Below are 8929 nucleotides of genomic sequence, written 5' to 3' on the forward strand. Positions count from 1 at the left end.
ATAAACGGTTTTATTTGAAATTAAATACACAATGATAGATTTTATCCAGCCAGCCAACCCCTAGTTCATATATATATATATATATATAGATAGATAGATAGATAGATAGATAGATAGATAGATAGATAGATAGATAGATAATCAGGACAGCAGAGAATAGCAGACAGATGTTTTCTGCTGCCTGATGTGATCATGAAATCTCACCATCTGTATGATTCTATAAATGCTGTGAGATTCAGTAACATGAACCAGGATCACGAATGACTGCTGCAGATAAAGGTTCTTTTTTTTTTTGTTTTTTTTTTGTTGTTTTTTTTAGCCACAGATCGCCGTTAAAGTCACACGAGTCAACCTTCCACCCAGACCTCCGAGACAGAAACCTGGAGAACACACGCGTGAACGTAAAGTGAGCAGAGATCAGCCATGCTGCTTCTCACCTGTGACCTCCCGGGGGGACGACTGCGAACGGGGGACCCACGACTTACACCGATTAAATCACTGAATAGGTGTCCATGGGGAGGGTGACAGAAAAGACACATCAGCGTCTGACATGAATCATATGTAACATGAACAGAAATGTCACACAGTTCGGCTATTTTTTATTTATTTTTACGAGATACGAAATCTGGCACAGCGCGACCTTCTCAAACAACAATTAAAGCAGTTGGTCTTCAGCTTAGTGGTTCTTTACATTTTCTCTTTTCCAGTTTTAGACATTCACCTGAATGCTTCTCACCTTTGCCACGGGTAGAGCAGCGAGGAGAACAAGTGGAAACCCGGATGAATGTGGAAAACACACATTAATGAAACTGTAAATTGGGGGGCTAAAGTGCAAATAATCACTGGATGTGAATGTGTCCATTGAAGCACTCTTTCGGGTGCTCGCCTGATGCTCCCACTAATGGTCTGTTTCACTGAAGTAGCACCAGGAATGCTAACCTTCTCAATGCTTCACAACTCGGGGGCAAGCATGGCAGCACTCCCATTTGTGTATGTATGTGTGTGTGTGTGTGTGTGTGTGTGTGTGTGTGTGTGTGCGTCTGTGTGTGCCTCACTGCCATTATCCTTTCTCAAGGGAAGGAAGAAAAAAAAACAACTAATTCTAGCATACTCTCCCATCCTGTAATGAACAGGGGCTACATATTTATGTTTTTGCCAGAGAACACTTGAAACACAAGAGGGGTTAAAGTAAAGAGTGGGGAGGTCTTTGGACCATTTTCAATATTTCCCCCCTCTGTGCCCCATAGGGCAAGTGAGGGGTTGCTTCTTTACAATAATCAGGTGACCAGAGGAAAATAGGGTGGCCTTAACAAGCCCAAATTAAAAAAAGAACATCATTTTCATTATGCAGTCAAACACAATTACAAGCAAATGTTTTCTCTGTGGAGCTGCCCCTGCTTTCAGGGTCTTTGTCCCTCGCTCCTTAGTGTGTGCAGAGAAAGGCCCCGGTGGTCAATGGGCAGCTGAGTGGCGTGTTCAGCGGAGGCCCACATCCTTAGCCCCCAGCGCAGAATGCGTTTTGTTAGAAGAGCAGCCATACATTCTGAGCAGATTTGTTGAATTAGAGAGCGCAGCGGGAGACGGGGAAGCGGGGGGGTAAGTGATGGGGAGGACTTGTTGCTAGGTGACTGACATACAACTGCAGCATGCCAGTTTTCAGAGCTTGGCACTCCTTGTCTGTTTTCCTTTTTATTTTGTTTTCTTCCTTATCACCCCCCCCCCCCCCCCCCCCCCCCCCCCTCCACCTCCACCTCCACCTCCCCTCCCTGCTCCACACTCCCATCAATTCACTTGTCTAGCTCTTCTCATTGCTGAAGTGTAGATAATAAAATGAAGAGAAAATAGACAAAACAGGGTGAATCACGGAGGATTCTACAGTACACCTCTAGCACCTATACTAAGAACCTAGTCATCAGCTTTTCAACTGTGTCCATACCTTTTAAAAAAAAAACAACCTTACAGCAGCTAAGTGTTGTGGGAAAAGAAAAATGCTTTTATGGGGAAAGTAAAGGTGGATTTCCTCTTTCTAACGCGCTTGTTAGTATAGAATGTGACATAAAGTATTAGCCTCATGGAGACACTTTGCGCTATCAGCAAAAAAAAAAAGGAAAAAAAAGAAAAGTCTTTTCCTGGGGCTGGTAAGTGACACACAAGGACAGGCAGGATTTCTCTGAACCCCCACCTCACTGCAAGCATTGCTGCTAGGTAGATTTGCCATTTAAAAATGACGGATATTTTCAAATACAACCCAAGATGGAGAGATCCCTACATAGGTATGACATCCTCACTTCTTTATTCCAATCAAAATGCAGTCAATAACTAGAAAACCACGTAAGGTTCCATTTTTTTTTTTTTTCTGACCGCTCATTGAATTTTCCTGAGCAAACACTTCTTCTTCTTCTTCTTCTTCTTCTTCTTCTTCTTCTTCTTCTTCTTCCTTCTCCTCCTCCTCCTCCTCCTGCTCTCTCCTCGTCCAATAAGTGTGTTGCACATCTTCCCGACCGCCTGACTTTGCAGTCTGACCACTTACCTTGTCAACCCCGTCACTGCATGTCAAGCCTCTCAGCCACATGCAGCCACACTGACCCTGTCAGAGGGCCGTCTGCAGACAGAAGTTAAGAGTAAGGTGGAAACGGAGTCTCATTCCCATTAATATTTATGTATACCTTTTTATAGGTGATGGAATGGGGTTTTTTTCTGCTTGTATAGGAGAAGGAAACAATCAGGATGTTGACTGAACAACAGTAGGGGTTTGCATTGAGATTGTCTAGACAAAGGTGTCCATATTGTGCATGATGGGAATGTAAATAAAAAGAATTGACTGCGCCTGCTGGTGCTACCGATCGTGGAGAGGCATTACCCGCTCGCTTCGTCTCTCCGTTTGTCTGGAAATGTATTCCGCTTTCAGAATTAGACGGGTTTTCTTTTTCTTTTTCTCCCACAGTCATCTTTGAACATCACATATTCATTCCTTGCCAGCGTCGGGTGTATAGATTCAGGGTCAGTGGGATTTTTTTTTTTTTCGTATTTCCCCCCACGGTGTCGCATTTATTTGAAGCTCTGTCTGAAGCTCTGTCTGAAGGTCAAAACCAAATATACGCCCAAACGGAAAAAAAAGCCATTGTTGATCCGTTTCTCCACCTCGTGCCTTCCTATTTCCTTTCACCAAGAAAGCATCTTTTTCTCTTTGTGCTGCGGGGGCTTATGAGACTATCAGGGCACACCTGTGCCCTCAGGAAAATTCCCTTGCTCTCTCTAAAGCAGTATTATTCAGCACAAGGCCATGACAGGCAGTGTTTCTAAAAGCAGTAGGAAGATTGTAAACGGTGATGCTAAAAACTGACAGGAACCCACCAAGGTACAAAAAGAGAGGAACGATTCTGTTCACAATAGCTTCTTCTTAGGTGTGTTGGGCCGACAAAATGTCTGGATCAGGACACAGGCTTCACATCTGATAGTAACATAACCCTTGATGCTGCTTCCATATCCGCTAAAGGAAAAGAGTAGCTTGTGTTTTCATGAGAAGGTGGTTTATGTTGTTCTTGATACAAGTGGAGGCGACTCTTGGGTCATTGTACAGTAATTTACTCTGGATTTTAAAACACATTTAGTGACTTTTGGTCTCTTGTTCCGGCTCATTTATTTCAAACGTGTAAAAATGTAAAATCACGTCACAGTTAGTCATGTATAACATTATATATATATATACACATATAACATATAGTCATGTATAACATGAAGTGATTACAGTCACAGCCCTTTGCTGAATTCAGTTTAATTCAATTCATATTTATGAACAAATAAGCTTTAATTAGTTTGCAGTCAAAACGTTTATTTAATTAGGCTAACATTAAAATGAGTCACTATGGGAAATATTTGACAAATACAGTATTTAATCAATTATGCTATCTATACATGTGACATTCCCATTAATAAATAAAACATAGTACAGTATAATTTTATATTATAATCTTTTATAGCCTTGTCTGTCTTTTTGTTTTTTATTTGTTTGCAATAATGATCACATTTCTTTTGACTCAAACAAGAGTTACATTGTGTTTTTAATTTGTGAGACATGTTCTGTGTTTGGCTTCGGTCTGGTTGTGTGTGTGTGTGTGTGTGTGTGTGTGTGTGTGTGTGTGTGTGTGTGTGTGTGTGTGTGTGTGGCAAAGAAAGGTGGACAGCGATTGATTATCTCAGCTCGAGGGAACGCCTTGATGGACCTGTGTGTGTTATCTGATGGGATGAGCAGCCAGGCTCCTTACACACGTCCAAGCTAACATAGCATTAACGTTGTCTATCAGCTGATTTTAATATGGATTCTGTTCTTGGAGCAACTGAAAGTGAATTGTTAATTACACTGCGCTCTGCTTGGACTCCTTTCAGCATCTGAAAAAGCGCTTCCATATCACCGTCACCAGAGCTGGCTCACAGCCAGAACTTGTATTGATCATGCTTACCTTCTTCTTTTCTGTTATACTATTTTTGCCTCTTTATAAAAATCCACTGCTGACTTTTGCCGTCTTATAGCTTGCTCATTTACATTGACCTGAATCCCCAGCATGTCTGTTAAGTAGAGTGATTTAATCTGCCCTGGCAGGAGCACCCAGAGCACCCCTCTGCTTACCCTCCAAACATGCATTTTTAATCAGTATATTAAGATGTCACATAACAGTCTGAGCTCATCACCAGCGCCGCTGGCCATAGCAGATATGGATTCAGCTGTTTAGAGTAGCATTAGACCCTGGCTGCTGGCTATTAAGAGAGTAGCCCCTGAATGAGTTTGTGTAAAATGTATTTTCCCCAGACGAGACCCACATGAGTGACTATCAAGGTGCAAATAAGATGTATATTTTGTGTTTGTTTTTTTTTTAAGGGCATTGCAGGATTTTACTGTGCAACAGAGAAGAGCGGGGACCAGGGTGGAAATCACTTGACTCATCTTCTCAAGGTCCCTGAAGTCTCTACAGGGCCTTGTCCTTGTGGCACAAGACTGCTGATGCCGCGCAGTGCACTGAGAGGGCTGCGCACGGATACATATTTGAGTATGTGTGAGTGGCGAAAGCGAGATGACTCTCAGCCTGTCAGTTGTGTTTGGAGTCGTGGCATCAAACGGGGACCTGCTCAGTGACACCGGGTAACTCAAGCAATGACATGAATACGTACACTTTTTTTTTCTCTCTGCACTCCATCAGCCTTCTCTGTGTATCACACACACACACACACACACACACACACACACAGGGAGATAACCCTGTCAGCTAACCCCTGTCAGAGGCATCACCCTCTAGGTACAGTGGTGAGCTTTGTGCACACAGTGATCAGGCAGCTCGCCAGCTCTGCCTTCTCCTGCCTCTACCTAGACGACTCCCTTCATCCTAATGAGCTCTGTCAGAATGGCATTTGACATAAGCCATCAATAAAGCCCAGCTGACAGACATTAAGAGTCCAGGAGACCCGGGATACCCCTGTCTGCTGCCCCTCGTACTGGAAACGGCTCCCAAATTCTGACTTTGTGCTCCATTTTGCAATAAGTAGACAGGTTACTACATTCAAGTGTGGGTCTGATACAGGGCCAGTGGATGTCTCTGACATGGTCTTTAATTCACTTCACCCAAATCTGTAAGCAGGTTTTAATGACGCTGCTTTTTTTTCCCTGCACATTTTTAATTAAACTGCTTTAAATAGAACACTTGCAGACAAGGATCACTGGCGTTATAACCTTTTTATTTTGAACTGTATTCAATGGAAGAAAATGCAGACATTTTTTTCTTTGATTAAAAGACAGCAACCGTAGCCAATGACAACATGTATATTTTCAATAGGAGTGTAGCTGTGCTGCATCGTAGTGGAGGCTCTCCTCGCCATGGCTCACAGATTGCTGCTCATCTGTGGTTGGCACTAATGAAACACAAGGTTCCAGTAAGCGATCCAGGTTTATGGAAACTTCTTATTGTATCGTATAGAGTGTAATGCAGTGATGAGTGTATCATTTGCTATGAAGTATTTCTGAGCTCAGAGTGAAGTCCCTGTGCTTCAAGGGACTCGGTATGAATCCCTGGAGCTAAAGGACACAATTCAGACTTTTTTTTTTTTTTTTTTTGCAGGAAAGCATAAAAATAAATACATGAAATTAATAAAGCTTGCCATTTATGTACATTACAGGAAGGGCGTATTGGTACCCGTTTTTCTTCTCACATTAAATCACAGATATTCTAAAGAGAAAGGTCACAATTGTAAAAAGCTACTGTAGTGCAGACAAAAGAGCAAGTCTGTTGCTAGAAGAGACATTTATTGACAGTCCTCTGTGTGTGTGTGTGTGTGTGTGTGTGTGTGTGTGTGTGTGTGTGTGTGTGTGTGTGTGTGTGTGTGTGTGTGTGGTGACTAGGAGGAGCAGAGGCTCTTAGACAATGTGAAGTGGAGGTGAGGCCCAGGCAGCACGGCTGCGGCGTTGTGACCTGTGCCCTGACTCACGCATCATGTAGCTTCCTGGCGCCAGAGGACCTTCTGACCGTGATGAGTTTTGACTCCTGTCACCTTTGGGTGTCGTCAAGATCGCCTGACATGGAATATATATATATATATTTTTTTTTGAGAGAGAGAGAGAGAGAGAAAGGGGGCTTTTCTGCAGCCTTAAAATGCTCTACGGGTGACCACTGTCCCCAGCAGTGCTAAAGAGAGAGGATAGGAGACACTGAGGAGTCTTTCTAGACAGACTCTAGACACCAGCAGATATAAAAAAGAAAAGCTTTGCTGTTGTCGCACGCAGGCAGAATGATCAGATAACTATTCACAGAGGCTTGTTCTTCAGAAACCTCCCGTCACGCTGACATTAATAGAGTTGAGAACTCAGTCAGAAACGTTCGATGCACCGCTATGATAATAGACGCGGAGACGAGGACGTTTGAGATGTTAAGTATTGCAGGCCCGTTGCGTATTCATCTGTGAATACAATGGGAGGGGGGGGGGGGGGGGGGGGGGGAAGAGAGATGGAGATAGTGTGTGGGTGGCTGCAGAGGAAGGTCTAAAGACCAAGCATTCATTCAACCCACCTGTTTTGACAGTTTGTCTGTAGCTGCGTCAATAATCATTGAAAAGTTTTTTTTTTCTTTCTTCTTGTTGTTGCATTTCATCTCATAGAATACTCAGGTTCGACAAGTGGACCATTGTGTCGGACATCAACAAGAAACGTAGTTTACATCCTTTCACTGTTTCCTCCTACAGTTGCACTTCAATTGGCCTGAAGACAATGATGTTTTTGTATGTTGGAAAAATCACTCACCGCCGTGTTCAATTTCAAGCACTGCTGTACAAAACTGCGCGTGAGCACGGAGAATTTACTGTTCATAATTACCAGGTTCCCATTTTAGCTCTTAACAGCGAAATGCTGCCTCTCACGCACAATCACTTTGTTGTGCAAGTGCTATAGGTGATGCATGCATTTGTTCATTTGCAATTTCTGCTCTCTTGCTCTGCCTCTTACACAAACACTCACAAGCACACGTAATGTATAGCCCTGGCCGTGTGCAACATGCACTCTCTCTAGTTCCATTTAGCCCAGAAATTGGCTGCATTCAAGAGTGGAATGGATGTAATAATTGCCAGTCCTCTATAACATGCTCCGTAAATGTGTTTTCAAAAAAAGAAACGCAGTAAAGAAAGGGGTAGGTTTCAAGGTATTCCTAATGGCTTTCTTCCAAGGATTCGAGGTTCACTCTCACTGCATTGTCTGTTTTGTGGCAGTTCTCTCGCTCACGTTTGCGACCTGCGGGGAAGACGGAACCTGGAAACATTCAATACAGGGACCTCACTTTTCTACTATTATAGCAGGATTCAATTAAAGCTACATATACAAGCCACGGATCGGTTAGATCGAGGAACGCCTGTTGTGATATGCAGGACAATCTGCAGGGATTTTACGCAACAGAACATCTCTTTTGACAGAAGTGCTCCCCTGACTTCTTGTATGGCCTCACCGTGTATATTCTGCACTGTTCTGTCTGTAAAATTACTCTTTTCAACACGTATGCGGTAAATATGCAGTGCTGCTGTCAATCTCGGTTTTGTAAAGGGCATTTATTGCATATTCACTATACTAGCGTGAATCGGCGTAGTGGATATAAGGTCAAATATCACGTGCAATGATTAGAATAACCCTGGTTCTGCACTGTATAGTGTATGCCCTGTGAAACAAAAGCTTGGGGGGGAGGAGTATGTGTGTCAGGGCAGGGAAGGCCATGTGTTCATGCGCCCCCCACACTGACTGCTGCAGTGTATTTGGCTCTCCTCTATCCGTGTCAGCAGAGCTGTGTGACTGAAAGGCACTGGATTACGTACTCTGGGGGCCAATGGGTCAGCGGATAAGAAGTCTTCTCTGTTACCACAAATCCACAGATTAAACGCAGTGTCGAGAGCTAGTGCTGCCCCCCGAGGGCGACCGGGGTCTGAAAAAAAAACAACCCCACACAACTCTCACAGAGCTTTGGCGTAACCCTCCTGTCACTGTGCAGCCACGAGGCGATGTCTTCTCTCAAGTCCTGGCCTTTTAAATACATCCGGGTCACGCGGGGGGTTATGGTGGTGTGTTGCTGACATGATATCTTAATTGGAAAGTTAATCCTGCGCCGGGACAGCTGACTCTAAGTAAAAAAAACAAAAAAAAAAAAACAGTCAGTCGTGCACAGAGAAGTCAACAAAGCGCTGTAAGTCAGGCAGGCGGTGAACATGCATAGAAACGCTCGCATCCTCCATCATTGCCGAGCAGAAGAAGCCTTCAGGCAACTAAAAGCAGACATTAGCATTTTGTGGCACAATTTCACATCACTGCTTCTCTTGATGCCGTTTAAGTGCCATTAACAGGCTCGGTGCCCACAGAGACAGATGAGAAGATATTTACAGTAACAAAATGTGTTAAAAAATTCAGATGATA

The sequence above is a fragment of the Cebidichthys violaceus genome, unplaced genomic scaffold (assembly GCF_023349555.1).
Source record: "Cebidichthys violaceus isolate CVI_PGR_0920_01 unplaced genomic scaffold, fCebVio1.0.p SCAF_39, whole genome shotgun sequence".
Taxonomy (NCBI): Eukaryota; Metazoa; Chordata; class Actinopteri; order Perciformes; family Stichaeidae; genus Cebidichthys; species Cebidichthys violaceus.